The following is a 27,668-nucleotide window of genomic DNA, read 5'->3' on the forward strand; positions in this document are numbered from 1 at the left end:
AATACAACACACGTTTTCAATCTTAACCTATAGATTTCCTCTGGCCTTGGCCAACTGGCTTAGTCACAGTCGCCCCAGACTTGCCCCACACTGGCTTACTTCCTGGTCACTGTGTGCGTCACGTCCATACTGGTGCCCCTGCCTACATGCCTTTGCAGCCTCCCTGTCTGTCATGATCACATCTTTTCCGGAAGGCCCAGTTCCCAGACCACCTCTCTCATGGAGTCTCTACCCATGCTAGACGTACTGTCTTCCCATTTGGAACCCTCATAGCATTTTTCTTGTACCTCTCTTAGAGAAAATATTACAATTATTAGGGGACTGGCTTCTGGCCACCAATTATAATGTAATATTTATTATTATTACTAACGTTTACTGAGGTTTGCAAATGTCAAGCATTGTCTTAAGTGCTCTATATACATTAGCTCATTTAACCCTAGCTATACCCTATGAAGGAAGTAAAAATAGAGATAATAGTAGCCTATTTTTTCAGGTTATTATGAGGATTGAATGACAAATACATGCTCTTACAACTGAGCTTCTTGTGAGCCTGGCACACAGTAAATGCTCAATATGTGTTTATTACATCATCATCAACATCATCACCACTGTCAAACCCATTTTACAGCTGAGGAAACTGAGTCTTAAAGTGGTTTGCATATAATTACTCGACTAGTAAAACCTGGAACTTGCATACTGTGTTAATCACTGCATTTTAATATTAAGTCCCTTTAGGGTTGGCATTCGACGAACACATCTTTTTTCCTGTTCAGAGTTTAGCACAGAACCTTACCGAGTTGGCCTATAAGTATATGCTGAAATGAATAGATTACATCTGAAACCATCAAGAATTTCATGATCTTGCTAAGGGGTTTCCATTGGTAGCCACTGAATACTGTATTTTCCTGGATAAGGCAAAAACTCGCATACCTGCTATATACACTTTTCTGAATGTAGACTGACTTCTTATTCTCCAATCCTTGCCAGTGAAGCGCTTTCCTTCGGCTCTTAAAAACACCCTCTTCCAATGCAGGAAGTTAACAAAGACTGCTATTTCTACAGTTTTAATGTGAGCAGAACATGTTGCAAAGACCCCGCGTGCCGAAGCCATCCCTCCCGGAGCCCCGTCACAGGAGGTAAAAGGATGTTAACAGCATTATCCACGCCGACGCTTCTCTCCTATCACCTTCATCTCTGATTTTCAGTCCAGGCTGCTCAGGTTTGTTTATGTCGCCATAAATTAAAGGACACGCTTTTTACACGCCCTGAATCCGTGTCATTCCAGATGACAGAGTAAGGGAAAAATGGTTTCCCATAACCCTCTCGAATGTCCTGGTATGAAGTTGCACCAAGGAGCGTGCTTCCCAGCCGGGCCTCCCGATACCTGGACGGGAGCGTGGCCGCCTGAAAGGAACAAGCCACCCGCAGCAGCTGCCCCCTGGGCCGTAGCGGGATCGCTTTCACCCACGCATGAGCTGAAGCTTCTCGCCCCAGGCGAGGGCTAACCATGAAAATCGCTCAGATGTGTGGCTCCTCGACTGGACCACAATGTTTCAATTTGTTTCACCAACACTTGCAAAGTGACCTATGGCTTCACCCAAAGCCCCGGATAGTCCCGCTGTGCAGAGCGCCTCCCCCCGCTCCCCCCCACCGAAATCAACTACAAGTGCTGAATCTTGACTAGCCAGGGTCCCCCCCGCCCATCCTGACTTGGCCCCTGCTGTGCTGAAACCGGGGCAGACCCCAGGCTCTCAGCCACAGGAGGCTGACGGCAGATACTGAGCTGCCCACCTGAGAGGAGAGGCAGAAGGTGAGTGCCGGAGGGTGAAGAAACCCCTCCCCGACCACTCACAGAGCCCTGCGTTTTTCACACACGAAAGACTGCAGAAGTAACAGGCGTATGACACGCGCACATTCACGCTCACCTACCTTTCCACACTCATTGCATGGGACACCTCGTCGTCATCACGGCAATCTGAGGTCCCGCAGAGATGAGAACGCTGAGCCTCAGAAAGTTTCAGAATTACGTGCCTAAGGTTATTCAGCCAGTTAGCGGCAGAATCAAGACTCAAATGACAGTGATATCACTGGACTAAGACCTATGTTATATTTTTTTTTAATGTTTATTTATTTTTAAGAGAGAAAGAGCTCAAGCGGGGGAGGGGCAGAGAGAGAGAGGGAGACACAGAATCCCAAGCAGGCTCCAGGATCTGAGCTGTCAGCACAGAGCCCAACACGGGGTTGAACTCATGAACCGTGAGTTCATGACCTCAAAAGAAGTCAGATGCTTAACCCACGAAGCCACCCAGATGCCCCATGGACCAGGACCTATTTTATGTGCAAGGAGAAGACAGTGACTCTGGCAGTAGTCCTCAACACTGGTCACATGTGTGTCACCAGAGATCTTATAGAAATAACAGTCCTCTGGCCCACCAAAGGGACAACTGCATCCTAATGACAGGGGCAAGGGTCCAAACACGACTGTTGTTACTAGTCAGCATTCTCCACAGAAACCAGTAGGATGCATATACATAAAGAGAGAGATTTATTTTAAGGAACCGTTTCATGTGATTATGGAGGCTGGCAAATCCAGTATCTGCAGGGTAAGTGGTCAGGCCGGAAACCCAGAAAGCCAGTGCTGCACTGGAAGTCCAAACGGTGCCTGCCGACAGAATTCCCTCTCGCTTGGGAGAGTTCAGTCCTCTGTTTGATTCAGGCCATCACCTGATTGGATGAGGCCCACCCACATTATGGGAAGAGTCCACTTTGATCAAATTAAGTGTCAAATTCATCCAGAAACACCTTCACAGAAACACCCAGAATGATGTTCAATCAAATACCTGGGCACTGTGGCACAGCTAAGTTGACACATAAAGGTAACCGTCATGGGTCATTTTACAGCTTCGCAGATGCTTCTCCTGTCTAGCCGGGGTGAAGAACCACTTACCTTCCATTCCACATATCCACCACTGCCTACAGTCTCTTCAAAACCAAAGACTGCCTAGCCTTTAACAAATTGCCCAGGACAGAAAAAGATAAGGTATTTTATGTCTATACCAGGGAAACTACTTTCAGAGAAAGTAGCAAGGTGATTTCTGTAGGTACACATGTAGGTGTAGCCAAGAAGTACAATCACACATTTTCTAGAAGATAGCTACATCAATCCCATCTTCCACAGACCACTTTGACCATGGGTGCCAAATGGTTTCTGGTGAACGGCCGACATTCGTTCTACTTATTCTCTTCTCAAGCCCTTTCAAAGCAGAATTCCGTATCTTACAAGGAGGGCTGAATTTTGAAAACTTAAGAAAAGCCAGAAGAAAATGGTTCATTTGCACCTGACCTATGGCTTGACAAGAGGTACCAGAGGCTTGTGTTAAAAGGCAATAAGCCTTCTCCCCCCCCCCCCCCCGCCCCTGCTTGTTGGCTGAGAAATTTGAGAAGATGAAACATAATGCAGCAGAGGCATCAAGAGGCGGGATGCCTGTCTAGTCTGGCTTAGTTTTAAATATCAAAACTTTAGTATTTTTTATGACACATTGTTTTGAAAATATTTAGATGCATTTTATATGTGTTTAATTAACAAACTCAGAATTAGGTGAGTACTTACCTGTGTATCAGACCAACAAAATCATTTGCTGGAGGTTGGGACTATAGGGCCAGGAGTCCCAGGGAACAGAGGGGCATCTCCTGGGAACTTGGTCCTGTTCAAGAGGTGCCACACCCCTCTCAGCTGGTCCCCAGGAACTCGAGGGCCGCCGCTGAGTCCAGGCCCAGGGATAACTGCTGAGTGGGCAGAGGTGGCCTTTGCCCCCTCCCCTCTCTGCAGATTTCCTTTTCTTTCCATCCCCTCTTCTGGCTCAGTCTTCTTTCTGCTCACTTCAGATTTTAACAAAGCTGATCTCAGTTGAAATCTCATGAGCCTCTTGTTAGCTGCAGTTTGACCAGTTGCCTCTGCCTATAATAGTGTTATTTTTTTACTTCGGTGTCGGAGTGTTGGCTTTCCGCTGGCTAATATAGGTTGGCTTTGACTGGGATAACTTGGCTTTATTCATTTACCTCATTTCCCAGCAGGCAGTTTTCCAGCATGTTCTTTTCAAGGCAATAACCAAGTGCAAGAACACAAGTGGAAATAAGCAAGTATCCTTTTCAAGCCCTTGTTTGCATTATGTGTGCTAATGTCCAATTTTCACAAATAAGTCATATGGCTAGGCCCCTTGTAGGGCACTATAAGGTTACAGAAAAAGGACAGCTAATGCAATCAATCATAGCACTGGTTCCAGTTTGGGACTAGGGCAGTAAAGGTCACCTAAGAAAGCCCTTATCATTTGTTCCGGTCCACCCAGAAGTCTATCTTGTTCAAGCATAGCCTATCCATCCATCCATTCAAACTTTTATGGGGATTGACTCTAGGCTAAGAGCTTTATAGGATACAGAAATAAGAAAGGCCAGAGTTCTACCAAGGAGATTAGGATACCCAAAGGCATGCCAGCATAGTGAGGACCTTGAGAAAGGCCAAAAAAGAACCAATAAATTGTTACAGGGCTGAGATTGTTACAGGTTGAGATCCCAATCTCTGCAGGGGGAATATAAGCCCATAGTGTGTTTTTCAGCAATCCAAGGTGAAATGAGGCAAAGAAAAAAAAAAAAAAGGACAGCACAACAGATTTCTTTGTAAAGTTAAATTTGTTGTATTTAAAAAGCCTTTGTTTATTCTGGAAACGTGTTCTTCCTACCTTTGAAATTAAAATATTAACTTTTATAAAATTAAATAACAATAGTTTTGGTTGTGCATTTTAAAATATCCTTACTTAGTAACATAAAAGTTGTCCATCTAAAACCTACCCTCTCCAAAACCTCACATTGTTTCCTTCTCTGTTTTTATTTTGCCTTCACCCCAACAGTCAGGGCAGTGAGAGCACTGTGAGCTGTGTCACTCCAGGGAGGAGTCCTTTGAGATGGACCTCAAGGTGGGCTGGATTCCAGCACGTGGAAATGACTGTGGTGTGAGTGGAATCTGCAGAGAAAGCAAGGAAGGAAGAAGGAAGCCTGGGTCATTCTATCCACAGTCTAGAATCAGGTTTATCTGAACGCCCTTGAGCAGCCTGGAGCTGCTAGACGACAGAGCTCCTGCCCTTCACCTTGAAACCCACCTTCCCATCCCTCACCAGGCCCAGTCTGGGCCCGGCTGCAGTTGGCTCTTGAACACTCTCTTTTCCCAGCCACACATTTTTTTTTTTAATTATTTATTTATTTGAGGGGAGAGCACAAGCGGGGGAGGGGCAGACAGAGAGGGGCAGAGGATCCGAAGCGGGCTCTGCGCTGACAGGCTGACAGCAAGGAGCCCGATGTGGGGCTCGAACTCACAAGCTGCAAGATCATGACCTGAGCCAAAGTCAGACACTCATCCGACTGAGCCACCCACCTGCCCCTCCCAGCCACACCGTTTGAAGTGTTCTCCCCTTTGCCTGAAGGTTAGGTGACAATTTTTCCTCTATTCCTCTTCTATCTGCCAGTAGACCCTTCCGGAAACCAACCTTCCACACACCTACTTCCCAGGTGATTCTCCTACAAGACAGTCAAGTTGATAGGATGAGGGCAGAGCTAATTTTTCCTGTCTTGAATCATCCTCCCTCAAGCACCCTCCCAGGTTTGTCTCATCATGAGCCACCCAGGCAGGCATCCTTGACACAAAGACCACATTCTCATCTCAACTTAGCCAGCATAATTATATTAATTATTAATATGAGTATTATTAATTCAGTAATCATTAATTCAAAGTCACAGGTAAAGAGCTCTTTAAACCCAGAGTAGTCTAACTCTAAAGCTGACGTGCTCCTCCATCCTCCCTACACACACACACACACACACTCTCTCTCTCTCTCTCTCTCTCTCTCTTTCTCTCTCTCAGAACCTCCATGATGTTCTCAATGCCAAAAATACTATTGAAGCAGTAAAATAGGCCCCACCCAACGTCCTACCCAACACCCAGCCCTCATAGCCCAGGCTGAAACATCACATAGGAATCATAGAATTGGATCGTTTTCTTTCGAGCTTGAATTTTGAGGCGTGTTTAGGTAGTGTTGCCTCTGTCCATCCAGAACAAGGCTTTTAATACCTTGTGGTAGTTTAATCTTTGGAGCAATACAGCTCAGAGTTACCATCAAGTGGGCCCTGTGTGAAGTCGAGGGCATTTGATGGAATCCAAGGATAGAGAATTCCATTGTCTCCGTTCCCCATGTGCTGTCTCAGGGCTCAAACTTCAGGATTGCACAGTGAATGGAATAATGACATTAGCCAAAAATAACAGCTATACCACACATGTGAAATCGAGTGCTGATGCATCATAAGATTTTGAACACAAATCCAGGATAAGGTTAATATAACATTCTTTTTTAAAAGTCACCAAAAGAAAGCATTTTCAGTACAAAGACTTCCATCTGCATAACATTTTACATTTCTCAGCATGCTTTCAGCTCATTTGATGTCAATGAAGCAATATTTTCTCCATTTTATAGATGAGAGAGCCAGGGGTGGGGGAGAATTAACTGGTCTGTATAGTTATAAGGACTGTCAGTAATGTATATGAGACCGGAATTCAGGACAAGTACTTCTGTGACCAAGTCTACTCGGATTAGCACAATTAAACTAGTTTTGCTGGCTCGTTTTGTTCTGTTGGAGAATCCAGGTTAGCTAACTAAATTATCTGGAACTCAAGGTGGTTTACAAATGGAACAGTTGCCTATAGCAAATACAGGTGACATAGACGGAGTCACCCAGTTGGCTCAACCAGTAAAGAGGCCTGAACTGCAGAAATGGAAAAGAAAACCTAACCTACTCATTCAAATATTTGGATATTCTTTCATGACTGGGCAACCTCATGACCACACGTGTTCTGACCCCCATCAGACGGAACGGTATCCCAGCCAGGGGCATAATGAAAGCCCTATGGGCAGTGGGAACTCCAGAATCCTATATAGGAGGAGCCTCACGAGGACGGACCTCTGGGTGAAAGATGTTTGGGTGATAGGCACAGTTTTTTTTCTCTTGGATTATATGTTACAGATCAGAAAAAAAAAATTTTTTTTTAAGTAGCTTTCAGTTACCTTTGCAACTTAAATTGTACGTGACGGAGAAGACTAGAACCTGCAGGAATGATGATGGTGACAGTTGCAGTAGTTAACAGTGGTAGTAGGGTGACTAATTCATTCCAACATGCTCGGGACTCTCTCTATTTTATTTTATTTTTTTAATTAATTAACTTTTACTTTATTTTATTATTTTAGAGAAAGAGAATGCAAGTGGGGGAGAGGGTCAAGGGGGGGGAGAGAGAGAGAAAATCTTAAGGAGGCGCTACGTTCAGCTTGGAGACCAGCATGGGGCTCAATCCCACAACCCTGGGATCATGACCTGAGCCGAAATCAAGAGTCAGACGCTCAGCGAGGAGCCACCCAGGTGCCCCTCCCTCAATTTGAAAACCAAAAGTCCCAGGTTCTCCTTGCAACCCATCTTGGCAAATTGAGAGAGTTGGCCACTCTTAAGTAATAAAATCGTCATCATCGTCATCATCATCATTATCATAGAGACTAGAGAAGAATCGGATGGGATTGTGAGGTACTTAAACTTCTAAGCTACCCATTCGGTGCCATCATTGACTGTCTGAAATAGGTTATGCAGTGCCAAGATGTCGGCATGCAAGGAAATTATCCTCAGTGTTGTCACCCATCCCCAAGAACCATGTTCCTTGTCCCCATCTGGATTTCTGGAATCAGCCTACTCAGGTGATCACCAGGCATCACTGCCAACCTATTGCAAAGTTTCATTGAGTCTCGTCCTCTCTCAGAAGCATCTGGTCCCCTCTGAGTAACAGGAACTCTTGGGCAATTCCAGGTAGTCATTTCCACTCTGGATTCTTGATTCTTCTCCAGGGCTGTCCCCAGGACCTCAAGATCTCCCTGCTTTCAGATTGCCCTAACCATAGGTGGAGTTTCTGCTGGCCCAAAAAGCACAAGGGGAAAAATAAACACTACCTGTGTCTGGAAGGGAAAAAGATATGGACTGAGAACTCTGAAGGAGATGGAACTAGAGACATATCTGAAGAAGGGGAAGGCTTTATACAGGAACAAGCAAAAAGAAAGGCGTCAAGGGAGAAAGACACGTGACCAAAAAGAGATAATGAACAAAGTATGTATCATGGGGACTCGTAGATAAACGTGCCTCAAGGAGAGAGCAAGGGAGGTGGGGTCCAAACTTTTGGTGGTAGAGAAAGAAATACCTATATCCTTCATTTAAGAGACTAGTTCTCATCTGAAGGCAGTTTTGCCCACCATGGAAAAACATTTGACAATGTCTGTAGACATTTGTGATTGTTACAAGCGAGAGTGGGGACACCTCTGGCAGCTGGTGGGTAGAGGCCAGAGACACTGTTAAATGCCCTACAATGCCCAGGATGGCTGCCCACAAGAAAGAATTATCCAGCCCCAATATCAAGAAGGCCAAACTTGAAAAAGCCTGTGGCAAATGGTGGGGAGACACCGGAGGTTTTGAGCAAGGAAGTTGGAGTTGATACCCCATAAATCTGAGACAAAGTTAGCCAGCACAGGAATACAAGAATATCTCACTTTACGCAATAGAGACCTAAAACAAACGAACAAACAAAAACTTTGTGGCAATCCAAGTTCTAGAAATTAAATTCTATTTTAAATGTATTGAAGCAATCCACTAGATAAATGGAGGTGAACACTCTTAAGAAGTGAAGAATCCTTTCCCAAAACAAGCACCATTCCTACCAGCATCCTTTCTGATATATGCAAAGAGCTGCACTTTAGAGCCTCTTCACATGGGGTACACCTAGTTACCTCTTTCAGACACAGGAGGGCAATGCAGGCTTCCCTCCCCAGGAATGGAGGATGAGAAGCCAGATTCTCTGACTCCTGCCCACCGTCTGACCCCAGAGCGGTTCCGTATTAGATCACTGATTAGTTCCAGGAGCAGTTTCTTTTTCTTCGTGATTCATCGGCTCTTAAAAGCAACCACTTCTTCACCCTGTCATTGGGACACTTAATCCAAAAATATTGAAATCAAGAGATATTTTCCATGCTGTTAACGTTGGAAGCAGAATATGATTCCTTTGAAAACTTCAAAAGTTCATTTTTGTTTCTTGGTGACTGCTTTCAAGTCTTCAAACAATGAAGGATTTCGTTTTCCTCTAGATAAAGCTTGTTTTTACCCAGTCTCAGTTTTCTTTCCTTTCCTTTAAAACCCCTCTACACAACTAAGTGCACCAAATATTTCTGAATATAATTTATGAGCTTTGGCTGTTTACTTCTTGCCAAAACTAAAAAGTATGTCTGCGTGTGGCCTGAGGAATCTCAGCTATGACAAAACTAAAACAGAGAAATGAGCATCTACTTCATATTTGAAAGGGGGGGATATCTTTTATTTCCTTTCCCGCACAAAGGAAAATAAATAAACTTCTGCAAGCACCTCGTCCTATCCGTCCTACCTCAGATGGCCATCGGTAAAAGCTTGTTGAAAGCATCAGGAGGGAAGATAGGCCAGACATCTGAAGGTGGAGGACCGTTGCTTGCTCAGCGGACAGGGCTGAAGGTCCTGGCCAACTTGACCTGTCCCTTGAAGCCTTTTTCAGCTGCCTGCCTTGAACTCTTAACCATGTGCGCCTTGGTGGGGTGGGGGGACCATCAATTCTCTAACGAGTTCCTGACCCGCCTGCAATCCTTCCCTTCCTTGCACACATCGCTTTAGAGTATCAAAACCCAACATCTGGAATTTGGCTTTTCACTGTCACAGGATGTCTCAAATGCTGGCTGGTGTTTCTAGAGTTACATAATTTCTCCTAAGGAGCTTTTTTTTTTTCTCACTTCAAAAAAAAAAAAAAGAGTGAGAGAAATTGTGGAGGAAATGCCTATGATATTAAAAAGTCATAAGTACTCATCTGTGATAACGAAAAAGCAGCGGCATTGGATGTACATAGATTCTGATAGTTACCCATGAACTCGAGGGAATGGAGCCTGGTGGAGCTGACCATAAACAGGCAGAAATGAAGAGTGTGGGGAAAAGAGGTAAATGCCTCATGATGTGCAAACATTGTGGTGATGATTTTAGCGTCTCAGGGAAGAATGAAGGAATCAGTGGTTGGAGGTACATCTGGTTGTCTCAGACCATCTCACCCAGCTAATCTTAACCAACCTTCAATCAATGGTTGACTTAACATGTTCAAGCCTCGCCACTGGACACCTCTTCCTACTGCCGGAGGGCCACCCTGGAGCCACATGCTATGCTGTTCAAGGAACAATCTGAGGGAACTGCAGGGGCCTGTCTGCAGCAGCCAGACCCCAGGCTGACCCACAGTGACTCATGGGGCAGACTCTGGCCCTTCACCCAACGTTCCACTGGCCCTGCTTTGAAATGAGCTTTGAAAACCACTCCTTGGCCTCTTAAAAGAGGCAGTTGACCCAGTGGTTGATTATTTTCTTGAAATGGCCCATTGAGCTGGATTTCCATGCTCCCTATTAAAGGAGAACTGGTAAATATAATCCAAGAATCATTATAAACAAGAGTTTCACTACCTCCCTCCACATCCCACACCCCAAAACTCTTACTGAAGCTCTTAAGCATCCTAATGCAGAAGATTCTAGAAAAACTAGATCCATTTTTCAATTGTCAAGTATTTTTAATCTCAAAAGGCATGTAGGTCCTCTGGCCAATGCAGGAATCTGAGCTGGCAACCACTGTGTGTGTGTGTGTGTTTGTGTGTGTGTGTGTGAGTGTGTGTGTGTGTGTGTGTGTGTGTGAGTGTGTATGTGTGCGTGTGTGGTGTTGGGTGTGTGTGGTGGCATTATTCTCACTAGAGTGGATGACCACTGAGTATTTCATCCTGTTCAAGGAGGCCAGTAATGGGAAACAGACTGGGTTGTGCTTCCCTGGAATGTCAAGACCTCTTTCCATTCAAGGTGCTTAAAAATAAGAAAGGTATCTAGGGGCACCTGGGTGGCGCAGTCGGTTAAGCGTCCGACTTCAGCCAGGTCACGATCTCGCGGTCCGTGAGTTCGAGCCCCGCGTCGGGCTCTGGGCTGATGGCTCAGAGCCTGGAGCCTGTTTCCGATTCGGTGTCTCCCTCTCTCTCTGCCCCTCCCCCGTTCATGCTCTGTCTCTCTCTGTCCCAAAAATAAATAAACGTTGAAAAAAATTTAAAAAAAAAAAATAAGAAAGGTATCTAAAGTCATCATAAAATTATCAAATTTAAAACTGAAAACTGTGTGTCTGGGGCTAGGAATTCAAGAAATAGCAGATGTTGTCCTTATCCTTAAGAAGTCTGTGTTCTAAGGGGAGATACAGATGATGAAATAGGCAATTATAGTCCAGGGTAATTAGTGTCTCAAGAGGAAGTTCAACAATCTCTGAGAATATATATAAGGGTCACCTAGCTCAGTTTGGGAGGTCAAACAAGGCATCATGGGAAAAAATGACATCTAAGCTGAGACCAGAATGACAAGGTAAGAGGTAACAAAGAAAAGAGATAGAACATCAAAAGAGAAGTAACATCATTCACAAAGCTCTACAAATTGAAGTACATGGCATTTGGCTAAAATATGAGTGATGAACAAAAATTGATTTTGTAAACCAGGATCAGCAAACTTTTTCATAAAAGACAGATAGTAAATATTTTAGGCTTTGTGGTCAGTACAGTCCTTGTCAGAACTACTCAATTCTGCTGCTGTATCAAGGACATACCTACAGACAATATGTAAATGAATTTGTTCCAATAAAACTTTATTTATAAGAACAGGCAGCAGGCTGGATATGGCTCGTGGCCTTACTTAGCTGGCATCTGAATCTTCACTCTTCTCAGTGTGATTCCCAAACGAGTAGCCTCAGCCTCACCCAGGAGCTTGTTAGAAATGTGGACCAGCTCATGGACCAGGACCATGAGTCCATGGTCTCAGGACCAGCTCATGACCTACTAACCTAGAATCTGCATTTTATGTTTGACAGCTCCCCAGGGGGTTTATAGGCACATTAAAATGGGAGAAGCACTTCTATAAGCCTTAAGGCCTTTGGACTCCATCTTTGCGGCACTCATATTTGCATGGTTGGAAGATGTGTCTGACTGTGGTATTGCAAGCACCAGAGAGTGAATGTCTCCTTAAATTTCATGCCCTAAGTGCCTACCTTGCCTCTCTGGGGTCCTGGCCCTAGTGAGGAAAATGGACAATAGAAGACAAGACTACACGATGGTTTCTCTCTTCACCCAGCCTCACCAAATCCAACTCCCACCACAAAAGGCTGGTCTTCAAAGGTTTTAGGGGTTTATCTTCATGAAGCTCTTAAAGGTTAACCCTTGGGGTGTATTTTTAAACCTCACTTGAAGCCAGTTTTCTAGGGACGTTTTCTCCAAACTAGAGCTGTATATCATGTTTCTTTACTCTCCATTATGTTAACATTTGTTCCTGTATAGATTCCAGAACACTTTAGGGGTCCAGTCTTCTGTACTCACCCTACCTCTAGAGGCGTTTTCTGGCCACATGGGTTTGATGTTAGCTTCCAGACCAGCACACAGGCAGCAGCTCTGAGCGTGAGCAGAATAAAGTCCCTTAATTGGGCAAGAGAGGGACTCTGGACCAGCTGTGCACACTCTGAGGGAAGACATCAATCAAAGAATACATCTCCCTCTCCTACCTTTTATTTATGCTTTAGAAAATTCAATTAAAGCAGAGCCTGGCATTCTCCTAATTTTTCAGCCACTTAACACATACAACAGAGTTGCTGGTCATGAATTTAAACACTCTCACACATTCTCATGCAGGCACACAAAATAAACACACACATGTCCTTTTTCTTCTTTGTCAAGTTAGGGACTTGGGTTGTGCCTGTGGACCCTGTAGCCAAAAAGACGATGGAAAGCTGGTTAGAAAATGTCACACAGCTGGCTTTGTCAATTTGTCCTGTCTTTTCCTCTGCCTCTGATGACTGAATGTCATTTACCTGCCTTCCCTTACTCATTTTGGCTTGTCCTTGGGGTTGGTTCACCCAGATTATGCTGATGTGAGCAAACTCTGAATAATGTTGCCTTGCTGTTTCACTGGCTTAAGGTTAGACTGGTGCTTTATAGTCCAACCTTCACTTTCTTTGCAGAGCCTTGGTAATGTATGGCCCCAGGAAAGACATCCATGGAAACCACTGGAACGATCCAGCTTGGACAATATGGAGCCTGGGCATTTTTTGGTGTCAATATCACTGTGCCACTCATGTCTGTAGATGTCCCTTTGCCAGGTCAACTGCTCTGCCACACGAGTGAAGGTGGTAGAACCCACACACACTTGTGCACCAGAGACCCAAGGGTATCTCCCCACATCTAGAACCAAATGAATGCTTTATCAGTCTTACCATTGTACTTGATACATGATAGAGTTCAACATTTCTTAAATGGGAATGTTTTTAACAGGATATATCTAAGGGCATAGTGGTTGGAATTGGGGTTCTAGAACAGCTAGAACTTCAGCATGAATGCCAGTTCTACTTACCAGCTATGTGACCTTGAATACATTGCCTAACCTTCTCTACGACTCGGTTTCCTCATATTTTAAGATGAGGGTAATGCTAATACTTGCCCCATAGGGTTATCATGCATGAAGGTTATATAAGCCTACACAGGAAGGCGTTAATAGATTGCCTGATTCATGGCAGCACAAATAAATGTCAGTCTTCATGCCTATGTTAGCCATGGCTTTGCTTGAGTTTTTGCTAATCCATGTGTGTTCCTCCCTTACAGCCCAGCTTAAAACTCACCTTCTCAGTTTGATAAAAATTACAATATATTGATTGTGCGAGCATGACCAATATCCACTTGACAAATAAGTTATGTAAATGGTATAATTATTTTTCCTTAAACACTATCCTTAGAGGATATCAACTCTGCTTCTCCTCTGGAGACTCACCTCTTTGCCTCCATGTGGTCCTGGTGAGACTGCCTATCCCAGCAACCAGCACAGCCCATGCTGTGCTCTCACCGTCTGTGGGAGCACATGACCAAAGTGAGCCAAAATGAGTCTTCCAGGAGAGGTGATTTGTGGATCCTGAAAAACAAAAGTTCCTCTTCCTCTGGGATTAAGAGCTGCATGGACAAGATAAGCTGGAGATGGTAGGTGGCTACCCTGAACACCTTTGAGAATGGAAGAAACTATAGATGGACGCCAACGCATAGAGCTGAGAGATGGCAAGAGAAAGAGAAAAATCTAACAATGCTTGATGAGCCTCTGGATCATGACATAACTGGAGACGACTCTGCCTCTACACTTGCCCCATTTGGGAGCCAGTAAAATGCCTCTTTGCTTAAGCAAGTTGGTACTATCTTTCTGTGCTTTGCAACCAGAGGAGCCCTGACTGAAACACTTTTAACTATATGAGTCATGTGTCCATTAAAGTAGGCCCAAACAGGGGCGTCTGGGTGGCTCAGTCGGTTAAGCATCTGACTTCAGCTCAGGTCACGATCTCGTGGTTTGTGAGTTCGAGCCCCGCGTCGGGCTCTGTGCTGACAGCTCAGAGCCTGGAGCCTGCTTCGGATTCTGTGTCTCCCTCTCTCTCCGGCCCTCCCCAACTTGTGCTCTGTCTCTCTCTGTCTATCAAAAATAAATAAAATGTAAAAAAAAAAAAAAAAGAAAAAGAAAAGTAGGCCCAAACAGGGAGGGGCACCTGGGTGGCTCAGTCAGTTGAGCATCCGACTCTTGATTTCAGCTCAAGTCATGGATCCCAGGGCCATGGGATCGAGTACCACCTCAGACTAAAAGAATTTACATTCAATTAGTTAGCATTATGTGAAACTGATAAGTTATTTTATTTTTTTCAACTCTATAATTTGATTCTTAATTTGAATTAAGGATGGTTTACTGAAAGAAATTGTTTTCTGTTTTTTATTTTAGGCACTCATAAGTAGAAGTTTAAATAGAAAGGCTATATGGTTCTTTAGTGAATACAATGGTAAATATTCAAAATAAAATTGAGTAGGATTTGCTGTCTATCTGTCTATAAAAAGTAAAATATTATATTTGGAAATATATATATTTACACACACACGTACACATACATGTAGCATATATATGTATATACCAAGAGACAAAGAGCAGGTGAATTTACTGAGTCCCTGCTATGTGCCAGGTACTACTCCAGTGTGATATGTGTGTTATTTCATTGAGTCTTTACAATAACTTCCCTTAGAGGTACACGTTGGTATCCCTGTATCACACATATGAAAACTGAGACTCAGAGAGGTTATGTCATTTTTTCAAGGTCACACGGCTGCTGCTAGGTGACAGAGCCTGGATTTAAACCCCAGCTCTCTAGTTCCAAAACCCATGATGTCTTTCCACACTGGCTACCTCAGAAACAATTGGCATTGTTACTGCTGCTTTCCCAATGTCCAGAACGAATAAATGTGACTACGTAAGTGCACTTTATAACACTTGTCTCCAGCACTGTGTTCTCAAACACAAAGCCCCATGTTAGCTAATCCCAGCACACGGCTGCTCCAAATGCCAGCATCTGCAGGGGAGGCCGCAGGAGAGGGGACCCCAGCTGGGAAGCCATCAGGACTCACCCACGGCCACCTTTGTGCCCCTCAGTGATTCGCAACCTTGCTCTGCAAAATAGATGAGGATCCCTGGAAGACAGCAACCATGCTATTGGATTCGAAAATAAGTGGCTCAAATATAAGCATATCATTTAAAAATAGTGAGTCAAAATATTTTTTAAATGATAAGATCATCAAGCACATTAGAACACCAGATATTTGGTGATACTAAGGAGATGATGGTATGTGTTTATGTTAAAAACAAGATTCCTTATTTATAGAGTCATAGTGAATTATTTAGAGATGAAATGACTCAGTGACTTGAACTTGCTTTGAAATAGTCTGAGAGTGGAAAGAGATAAAGCGGAGAGAGAAACAAGACTGGCCATGTGATGATAATGGTTGAAGCCAAGTGATGGATAAGGGGTTTCTCATACCGTTCTCTCAACTCTTGTGTCTGAGTCTTTTCTTAATAAAAGAAAAAAAAAAAGAAATATGGACATAAGAATCTATAGCTTGTAAAAAGTGGAAGAGGTTTGCCTCTGGAGAGGGAGCCAGGGGGCAGAAGGCAGGACTCCAGTATGGGGAAAGGTGAGATCAGACATTGCTCTCATTAAAGCCCTGTAGTATCATCGCCTTTTCCCATTTTGTAAATATATTCCCTTGAGAAAAATTAAAATTAAATTCTAAAGGAAATCAAGAAAGAAAGAGCCCATGTGGGTCAACCAGCCCTTCCCTGCTCCACAGAAGATATCACTAATCAGTTGCTGCCTAATCTCGCACCAACCCAGGAAGACCCTCTGGAATCTTCCATTTATCTTGCGAAAGATGAAGCCCATGCTGGGACTAGACCTTACTTAATGTGTATCTGCCTCGTGCTTTGCCTGTAACTTATTCTCACAGTTTAAACAGGCTTGTATTGACCCAGAATGCTTGTCCTCCATTACTCCAGGTCAAGTTGAACACCCTCCCAGAGATGCTAGGGCTCCCAGAAGCTCCCACCCAAGCCCTAAAATGACTCTTTATTCCTGATTTGCCCTCCACCAGCCTGAGCCGACGTTTCCATTTCTGCCCGAGTTCCTGCTGAGTCCCAACCACCAGCCCTCCTTCAGTCACTGGCAATAACATTTTCCTCTGATGTGCTTTACTGCAAATCTCAGAAAGTGATGAGTGCTAACAGATCCCAGTCCTGTGCAAAAGTAAAACACTAGAATTATATTTGGGTCGACTCCGGATGCGTGAGGGCCTTTTCCACGTTTGGACACAAGCTGGAGTGCCCGTCAGGTCTTTCCTGGTTGTCTTACAATTCTCCTGGGTTGAGTAACTGCATCAGCATCACCGAGGGTAACGGGCAGGGTCTAATATTGCTGTGAACGGGCGCTTGTTCGTTTTGTGAGAAAACTTTGCTGTTGTTCAACGGCAAAGAGCCGTGGACCCCAATCCTCTCTATTCCCGGCCTTATTCCAGTGCTGGGATCTTCTGCCAACCCCACACTCTGTGTCTAACATCAAAGCAAAAACTAGGGTCGTTCTTCAGTTTTTTCACTTAGGACACTAGGAGAGAAGGAGGAGGAAGAGCATGTGTTCATTTTCTCTATAGCCTGGCACAGTGCTACTAGCTTCCTACTCATTTCATCCTAAACATAAGTCCTGTGAATCAAGTTTTACAGATAAAAACATTGCGGCTTGGATAGCTTGTGACTTTGTCCTTGCCACGAAGCAAGAGAGTGCAAAACTAGGATTCAAATCCAGGTCTTTCTGAATTCAAAAATCTTTGTTCTTCCCCAGCGTGATGCTCCAAAGAGATCTGTGCTTGCTTGTTAACCCCTCACCGGTACCAAGCCCAGAGCCATAGACAATTTGGAGTCAGCATGTACACCCATCTGGAAATGTTCACCACGTAGAAATAGGTTTGGGGGAGATGTTTGAACCCATGGCTCAGCCAGTGTCAGGTCCCCCAAATTAGAAATTGCTAAGGAAGCAAATCTCCATATAAAAGATAATTACCATATACCCACCCTCCAGCATCTGTTATTCCACATTCACATTCACATTCCTCAGGATCTTCACACAGAACTTGGCCGGGGGTCTTAGTGTGTACTCTGTAGACTGGGAAAAGTGGTGTTTTTATGGCCTGACTTAAAAAAGAAATAGCACAGCGAAGAAATAAAAAATCCAACCAGAAGCCAACTATATAAACGACAGAGTTTGACTTGTCCTTCAAATATGGCACTAAATGTTTCACACAGGCCTCGGGCTCATCTTGAGATTGTCTAGCCTTTAGAAGCCCAAGTCCTAGGTTGACGTTCATTTTCAGCCGAAGTTCCAACCCACACCTTCAGGAAGTGCCATATACATATTCCCTAAGGGGAGGGCCAGCTTCTGCAGCTACATAAGGCAGCCCAGCCCACCTTCTTCAAAGCCAAATGGGCACCAGCTTCGAATCACCTCTCTAAGTAACTGATGGAACATGCAGATAATAGATCCGTAAAAAACATAGTTTAAAACGTGATTAACCAATTCGACCTAACTGGTGTACTTAGAATACTCAACCCAACATCTGGAGAATGCACAGTCTTTCCAAGTGCCTATGAAACATTTATCAAAATAAACCATAAACTAGACCAAAAGAAGTCTCAAGAAATTTCAAGATTGAAATAAAAATATTTTCTGTGATCATAGTAGCATTGCATGGGAAATCAATACCAGAAAAAGAAATAGCAAATCACCAAGTATTTGGAAATTAAGGAACACACTTTTAAATAACTCACAGATCATCAAAGAAATCAAAATGGAAATGAAAAAATATTTCGAGTCAAGTGAAAATACGGAATATCAAAACCTTTGGAATGCAGCTAAAGCAGTGCTTAAAGTGATATTTACAGAACTGAATGCGTATATTAAAAATATAAATGAATATATTAAGTATTTACATATATTTTAAGAGAAGAAAGGTTGACAGTTAATGAGATAAGCTTCCATCTTGAGAAACTTGGGGAGAAAACAGCAAATTAAATCCAAGAAAAATAGGAGAGTTATGATAAAAATAAGTGCATAAATCACTGATAAAATAAATATGTAATGGAGAAAAATCAACAAACCAAATAGTTGGTAGCTTGAAAAGATTAATAAAATTCATATAGTAAGACTATTTTTAAAAAGAGAGAAATCACAAATAACCAATTCTGGGGATTAAAAGAAGATATCAGGGGTACCTGGGTGGCTCAATCTGTTGAACGTCTGACTCTTGGTTTCAGCTCACATCATGATTTCATGGTTCATGAGATTGAGCCCCGCGTCGGCCTCAAGTGCAGAGCCTGCTTGGGATTGTCTCTCCCTCTCTTTCTGCCTCTTCTCCGCTTGCCAGCGTGCTCTCTCTCTCTCTCTTTCAAAATAAATAAATAAACTTTAAAAAGTAAATTAGAGGGGCGCCTGGGTGGTGCAGTCGGTTAAGCGTCCGACTTCAGCCAGGTCACGATCTCGCGGTCCGTGAGTTCGAGCCCCGCGTCAGGCTCTGGGCTGATGGCTCGGAGCCTGGAGCCTGTTTCCAATTCTGTGTCTCCCTCTCTCTCTGCCCCTCCCCCGTTCATGCTCTGTCTCTCTCTGTCCCAAAAATAAATAAACGTTGAAAAAAAAATTAAAAAAAAAAAGTAAATTAGTAATGTATTTATTTATGAATAAAATAATTTATTTTTGAATAAAAATAAAAAGAGGCTATCCCCACAAATCCTACAGATATTAAAAAGATAATAAGATGATATTATGAAGAACTTTATGAAAATAAATTTGAAAATGTGGTGAAATAAACAAATTCCAGAAAAACACAATTTACCAAAACTGACATAAGAATAATAGAAAATCTAAATATTCTTACATCAATTAAAGAAATTAAATCTATAATTTAAAGACTTCCCCCAAAATAAATCATATACTCAAATGGCTTCAGTTATAAATTCTTACACAAACCTTTCCAGAGAATATTTTTAAAAAGGCTTTTCTCAACTTTTTGATGAAGACCATAACACTGATATTAGAACCTGACCTAAGAAAATTACTGATGGAAAACTCCTAAGCAAGATATTAATGAATCATATCTAGCAATAGATTAAAAAGGTAATAAGTCATGACCAAATGGGATTTGCTCCAGGAATGCAAAGTTGATTTGACATTATAAAATAAAATAATTAATCACATTAACAGAATAAAGGAGAAAGAAATATTCTCATCTCAAATATAGTCATATTTCAAATATACTCACAGACATAGCATTTGATAAAATTCAACAACTGTTTATGCTTTAAAAAAAAAAAACTCTCAGCAAACTAGAAAGAGCAGAGAAAATCCTTAATCTGATAAAAGAATTTACAAAACTCTACATGCAACACTCTCATATTCCTCCTATTCAGTATTATACTAGAGGTCCTACCCAGTACAGTAAGACAAGAAAAAGAAATAAATGGTAAAAGAAATAAATGGTAAAATGATTGAAAAGGAAAAAGTAAAATATCAGTATTCATAGAAAATATGATTAAGTGTACAGAGAGAATCCAAATGAAACTTCAAACTATTACATTTATTAGGTTAATTTAGCAAGGTTGTCGGATACAAAAAATAATTGTATGTTTATGTAATACTGAAAACAATTAGAAAGTAAATTTTTTAAATGCCAAATACAATAGCACTAAAAATCATAAAATACCTGGGAATAAATCTAATAAAAAAATATGCATGATCTATACAGCAGAAACTACAAAGCATTGATGGTAATAATAGAAGATTTCAATAGATTAAGGGATAGACCATTTTCACAGATTAAAAGACTCAATATTGTTAGAATGTTGATCCTCCCTAATTAACTTATAAATTCAATGTGATCCCATTAAACATCTCAGCAGGATTTGTGTGGAAACTAGCAGGCTGATTCTAAAATGTACATAAAAATACAAAGGACTAGCCACAGAAATCTTAAAGATCAAATCTGGCAGACTTATGTCATTGGATAACAAAACTTAGAAAGCTACAGCAGTAAAAACAGTAATGGAAGCATAGGCATAGAGAAATGGACCAATGGGGAAAAAAAATAGAAAACCCAAAAATAGACCCATACATATACAGTTATCTGATCTACAATAAAAGTACCTTATAATTCAGTGAGGAATCTTTTCAATAAATGATTAAAAAAGTCAAATGGATCTGCATATAAAAAAAATGAATTTTGAGCCCCTACCTCACACTTTATACAAGAATTAATTCAATGCATATCATAGACTTAAATGTGAAAGTCAAAGCAATTAAGCTTCTAGAAGAAAATGTAAGAGAACATTATCATAACTTTGAAGTGGGCAAAGATTTCTTAAACAGAACACAAAAAGCATTGACTTCAAAAGTTTGAAAAACTGGACTTTCTTAATATTAAGAAATTCTGTTCATTATAACCCAACATTAAAAGACTATAGACTCAGAGAAGATTACTTATAATTCATATATCTGACAAACGACTAGTACCCAAAATATATAAAGAGCTCTTACAAATCAATAAGGAAAATGATAACCCAATGTTTTCAAAACTAAGCAAAAACCTTGAGCATTACAAAAGGATAGCCAAATGGCCAGTAAGCATATAAAAATTGCTCAACATTACTAGTCTTCAGAGAAATGCAAATTAAAACCACAATGAGATATTGGTACAAGACCACCAACAGAACTAAAATTAAAAGCACTTACAATGCCAAGTGTTGAAGATATGGAACATTTTTGGGTATATATTAGTAGAATCTCTTTGGAAAACTGTTTAGTAGTATCTACTAGATCTAAACATATGCCTGTTCTATGATCCAACAATTCCACTCTTGGGGATATATTAACAAAGAGAAAAAGGTATATGTGTCCACTCAAAGATACATACAAAAGGGGAACCTGGTGGCTCAGTCAATGGAGGATGTGACTCTTGATCTTGGGGTTGTGGGTTCCAGCCCCACGTTGAGTATAGAGATTACTTAAAAATAAATTTTTTTAAAAAGATATATACAAGAATATTTTTAGCACTTTAATGTGTAATAGCCACAAACTTAAAAAAAAAAACAAAATAGTTAAATAAATCACTGTGTACGTATACAATGGAATATTCCACAACGAACACACGCACATACACACACACACAAGAAAGCAGAGACACACAGAAAAACAAACAAAACAATAAAGTCCACTGTTACATTCAACAACCTGGATGATTCTCACGGATATATTGAGTGGAAAAAGTCAAACTTAAACGGGTATATGGCATTTGATCTCATTTATATGAAGTTTAAGAACAGGCAAAGCTAATATATGGTAAAGGATCCAGAACAGTGGTTACCTTTGGTGGGAACTTATGGCGCCGGGGGGCAGGGGGAGATGAGGGAACATTATGGAGTGCTAGAAATACTGTAAATCTTGATTTGAGTGGTGATTCCATATCAAAATTCACTGACTAATCTGTCCACTTAAGATTTGTACTGTACATAAGTTGTAAAAAGTCAAAAGAATGTCTTCACCATTGGAAATCAAGGTGCTTGACATTTTCTTTCATGAATTTGTCTCTACTATTGACTTGGTTGCATTGCCATTGCACAGAATCAAGAGGATTCTTTAAAATATACTATTTATCAAGCTTTTTATGGACTGCCTCATATGAAAATTGGCATCTCAAATAGAATCTTTTTCCTTGAAATTTATACTTTATGAACACTGCTTACATTCATTTCTGGTTTTCCACCTGGCTTTCTGTCCTGAGCTTCTGTTTCACCTTAGCAGAGGAGACCAGTTGTGTGGTTATATGAATCCAAATCTCAAAGAATCCCCTTATTCAATGAAAGCACTCTTTAAACACTGCTCAGTTCCTCTATACTGGCCTAAACCTCTGTGGAAGTTTTATTCTTTGTTCTTCTTATTATTTGTTCTTTTTACGAAAGGTAGCTGCGTCTCAAAATAGCAACCTTTCTTGCAGACTAGAAGAGAGGGTAAGTATGATTGTATGTGTGTGTGCTATGAGTGTGTGCACATAAACTCATTAAGTTCTGGATATAATTATACATTTCTCCCTAAAAAAGACATTGGAAGGTAACTTTTGCTTCCCTTAGGAGCATAATGAATGTCAGAGGAATATAGCGGCATCAGTTTTGCTAAAAAGAAACAGATTTTACATGAAAATATAGATTTTATATACAACCTGACATTTGAAGACAGATACTTTTACCAATGATACGGTTTTTTAAAAAAACAGTCTGTACTGTTGGTTTGGGGTGTCGAATATTCAACTAAAAATAGCTCAAGCAAAGTTGGAGGGTGGGGGATGACAGTAATCAGGAGGTACTGCTGTGTTCACGGAGCCAGAGAAAGACCTCAGGGATCGGAGCTGATCTGGGCATCGCAAAGGAAAGCTGGGCACCAGCATTCTTTCTGCGCATCTCATGTGCCTGGGTCTATATGCCGTTGGAGCCATTCTCTCTACTGCCAAGGGGCTTCTTTTGCTAAAGGGAGCACGGTCACAGACAGCTCCGGCTTGAGGAAAGACGCCCTCACTGCCAGACCCGTGTTCTAACAGTGCGGAGAAGGCTTCCGATTCACCTAGTGGGTGACATGTGGCAATCCTGCCCCAGTCTCTATGGCCGATGGAAAAGCAGGTACAAAAGCAGTACCTGTCCATGACAGATGAGTTCTGAACCTCAGAAAGGCTTTGCAGCCTAATCCAGCTTTAACATCTCATTTCTTCACTTCTTCAGACATCCCAGACCATGTCATCCTGTTCATTTTCTGTAAGGTGTCGGTTTTCCATTTTTCAGTCTCTGCCTGAGACCTTTCCCACAGCCTGTCAGCACCCTGAGCCAGTCCCAGACCCCGAGCTCCACCGGCACGTCTGCAGGAAAAGCTGGGGCAACCACAAAGATTGACAGGAGAAAAGACCGTGTAAAAACATTACCAATTTTGAAAATAAGTGGCTTGCACACACTTCAGATTTCTTATATCTTGATTCATTTTAACACGCATAAACAGCCCTGGCAGCTCCATGGGGGTACATTCTCACACAGGTGCTTGCTACTCCCACAGAGCATAGCAATCACTGGCTGTCAACGTTTACACGACTTCGAGAATGAGGATCCACAGGGGAGTAACCGAGGAGAGCTGTCTGGGTAAGGAATCATGGTATCCGGGAGCCGCAAGCGAGGGATTCTAGCCTCACATACCTGGCTGGGTGACTCAGAGTACTGTGCTCCATCTGTTCATCAGTAAACTGAGGAAGTGGGACTAAATCACGGGTTGGCCACCACGACCCCCAGGCTAAATCCAGTCCACTGCTTGTTTCTATAAATAAAGTTTATGGGATACAGCCATGCCTACCCCTTTAAGTATTTCCTCTGACTTTTTCAGTGCTACAACCACCGAGTTGAGGGATGGCGATGGAGTCTATCTGGTCTGCAAAGTCTAAAATATTTATTACCTGGTTCTTTGAAGAAAGTTTGCTAGATTCTGATCTAAATAAGTCCCCACAAAACCATTTTTCCCTTTGAAAGTGTTTCCAGGGCGAGTAGTTTTTTACCTGAATTATGCAGATAACTGCCACATCTCTGATTTTCTTTGCCGGAACTATTGCTGTTTAGCCAAGCTGCGCAGATCTAAGTCTGCACAGGCAGAGACTAGGAGGAGATGTATCAGTCAACTGCATTCAGTCAAAATAATTGTCCTCCTATTTTTCCCTCAAGCAACTGCAACTGGGATATGAAATATTCAAACCCTTGTCTCACGGCTCTCCATCCATTTGTCTTTGGTCATAGAAACAGACAAGGGTTAGGAAGATAACCATGTCTATTCGGGTCAGAGTGAAGTGAAATCGTGAACATCACTGAATTTCATGCAGTTGGCAATGGAAACAGGCAAGAAATAGATCGATTTGGGCGTCTGAATTTTCTATTTGCCTGTCAAAATAATGGAACAGTCGCTGAAACGCCATTTGACTTTATATTGGGAAGTACAGCAAGAGAAGGCCAAAACTGCACTAGTAAAACACTACCCACATTTTTCACTTTTCCATTTTGTCAGTGCATAGAAATTTGGAAAACACCAATGCATCCTGTGAAACCTACACCTCTCAAATATTGTCTTTGTGACATCATACTATTTGGGGGGAAAACCAGAAGAGAGTGAGCAAGGGACTCTTTACACACACACACACACACACACACACCCCTCTGACAAGAACAGAATCCAAAAGCAATAACCAATTCCAAAATGCCAGGAAGCAGGGTTATAAATTTAACACAAACAGCTCCCTCTTCAAATTCCCAGTCCGTTTATCAAATTTTAAAAACGAAATGACAAGTTAAGATTATTAGTCAAAATATATAAATAAATCACCTTACATATGTTATTTCCAAGGTCTGTGAATGATTTCACAGTGGTTAGTTGTAATAACTGAATACAGAGGCAACCTGGCTGGGCTCAGGAGCGGAACTGGTTCAGGTAAAGCTGGAAGCCTGCCAGTAGCCATACAGCACAATTAGCTCAGAGGGCAGACACAGATGCCGGGCTGCACACAGGGGCCTTTAAGAAGTCGTCTGGGGAGATTTCTCTCACACAGCGGCCCTGACGGCCCTGACGTCTTACCATCGCCTGGTCTCCCGGCCCCTACACACAATTCCATTGTTGAGAGAAAGAACTTTTTTTAGAAGTCTCCGAAAAGCAAGGATTAAGTCAACTCATCATAAATTCCTCCTGCTAGAAACCAACTCACGGAAAACTTTTTAAAAAATATCGTTTGTCACATGCCTTGGGTTGTAACGAAATGCCAAGATCGAGGAGTCATAAATTATCTGGTGGCAAAGGAGGCCTCCCAGAGAATGAGGAATGCTGGAGTTCTGTGTTCAAGATGAATTGCTGGAAAATTCTCCATCTTAAAAATCGGTTCTGCTCTTTACCTGTTTAGATTTACACAACATCCGATGTTAACAGCCCTTCTGTGGCTGCCAAAGGCCGAGTGTAAACAGAAAAACAGTGGGGGAGAAAGTTCTTTGAGCATGTTCCCCTCAGCTGGCCCGGATCCAGGTCTGCCAAGCAGCACCCCCTCCCCCCGCCCTCCTGGCATCATTCCGCCGCTGCTGTTAATAGTATTATTGGTGTTGGAACAAAGCCAGCTGTCTTCCTTTTCAAACCAATTTGTCCAATCGCATGGATTATTGTGTTAGGTAATCTGTCACTTCTCCAAAAGACCACTCTTGAATGCCCCTCCTATACATACTGCTCTGAGTATTTGAAGCCACCGTGATACCACCCCAGGCCCTGCTTCTTCACCTCAGAATCAGCCACCCCCATGTGGCACCTTCTCAGCTAACCCATGAAAGCATTTAAAAATAGAGAATGACACAATTCTAACTTTCTTAGAGTATTTATGTAATACTTGGAGACATTAAGAGCAGATCTACACCCACCGAGGGAAGAATGATCCCACAAAATGCCTAAAAATCATCTGTGACTCGATCACGTGACTGGTTCCTGTGATGAACTCGAGAAGTCAGGACTCTCCAGGCAATTTCCGCAGTTCTCTGCTTCACTTTGTCAGCACAGACTGGGGATAAGAATTTTTGTTTTTTCTTTTAAAAAAATAAATAATTAATTACTTAAATAAATTTTTTTTTTAATATTTTTTTCTCTTTTTTCAGGAACATTTGCAGCACGTCCTCCATAGAAAATACGGGCTGTTTTCAAGAAGAACGTTCACTACCTGGAAGGGTGAGCCCTGGTCTCACGGTTCTCTGAGAAAGTTTCTCTCTAACTCAAGAGATGCTACCAGAGGTTGTGGTAATATTTCCTATACACTATGCATGCATCTGGTTGAAATTGCCTTTCTCTTCATGCAACAGAAACTTGACTCTACCAACTTAATCAAATGGGGTTTATTTCCCAAACATAACAAGCAGCCCTGAAGTGGCCGGTCCAGGCAAGTGTAGCAATTCCTCAACGTGAGCCAGGTGTCCGTCTCATTCACCTCATCTTCGGGCTTCTTACCATGGTCCCAAGATGGTGGTCTTGAACACCTGTTGAAAACAGAAAGTCTCCTGGTCTAGACAGAAAGAAAGCATAAAGGAAGAAAGTGATGCCAGCCTACACCAGAAAAGCAAAATCTTTCCCCCAAGTCCCTGGCAGATTTTCACTACTATCTCACTGGGCAGGGTGGGTGCATTGCCGCCCCAAATAGGATCAGATTTCTCTCAGTAAGGTGGAGGGGATGGTGGATGCTGGGAAGGTCCCCGGCGGAGTCCAACACAGAGCATTCTTAGCTACCTATCTCTACCCAAAGGAGAGGGCACACCCAGACTTCAGTGAAACAGTCTGTCTTCCCCCAAGACACTGGTAAGTACCAGAGGCATTCACTCTCCAAAATGGACAACTTTGCCCTGAATTCCCAGGGGGTTAAATCCTGAATTATATCATGCCTTGTGCAAAGTGGGCAACTGTGCGATCCAGGCTTGATCACTACTAATTCTGGAAGCAAGTGGCTCCGAGATTTCCTCAGACAAGATTGACCCATAAAACAGGAACCAAACACATAGTTACCAAATCACACCAACAAGGACAACAACAACACAAACCTCTCTGTAACACTCTTCACTTTCTCATTAAAGTTAGCAGATGAGAACAATCCTGTAGAGAACAACCTTCTGGTCCAACATACTGCAAAAAGTAGTCCCTATTGAATCAAAAAGGAAAGCGGGAAGGGAGAGAGGGAGGATAGAAGATATTCACTCTGTTTACAAAACAGGAAAATAAGGGGGTGATTATTCACGCCAACAAATGGGTTTCCCTCAATGATTTTTAAGAGGAGTTTCCCCAATTTATATGCCCCTTTACAGGAACGCGTCTAATCGCAAAAAAATGTCCCCAGACACTTGTACTTTATAATGACGTCGCACAAAATTGGCAAAATGTTAGTAACCGTTAAAGCTAGGGTATGGATGTGTGGGCGTTTGAGATCATCTGTTCTCTCCTTTTGTTTTTGGTCTGAAAATTTACATAATTTTTTAAAAGATCTGCCACTAGAAAATGGAAATACA

Source organism: Lynx canadensis, chromosome A2 (genome assembly GCF_007474595.2).
Source record: "Lynx canadensis isolate LIC74 chromosome A2, mLynCan4.pri.v2, whole genome shotgun sequence".
In the NCBI taxonomy this organism is placed as follows: domain Eukaryota; kingdom Metazoa; phylum Chordata; class Mammalia; order Carnivora; family Felidae; genus Lynx; species Lynx canadensis.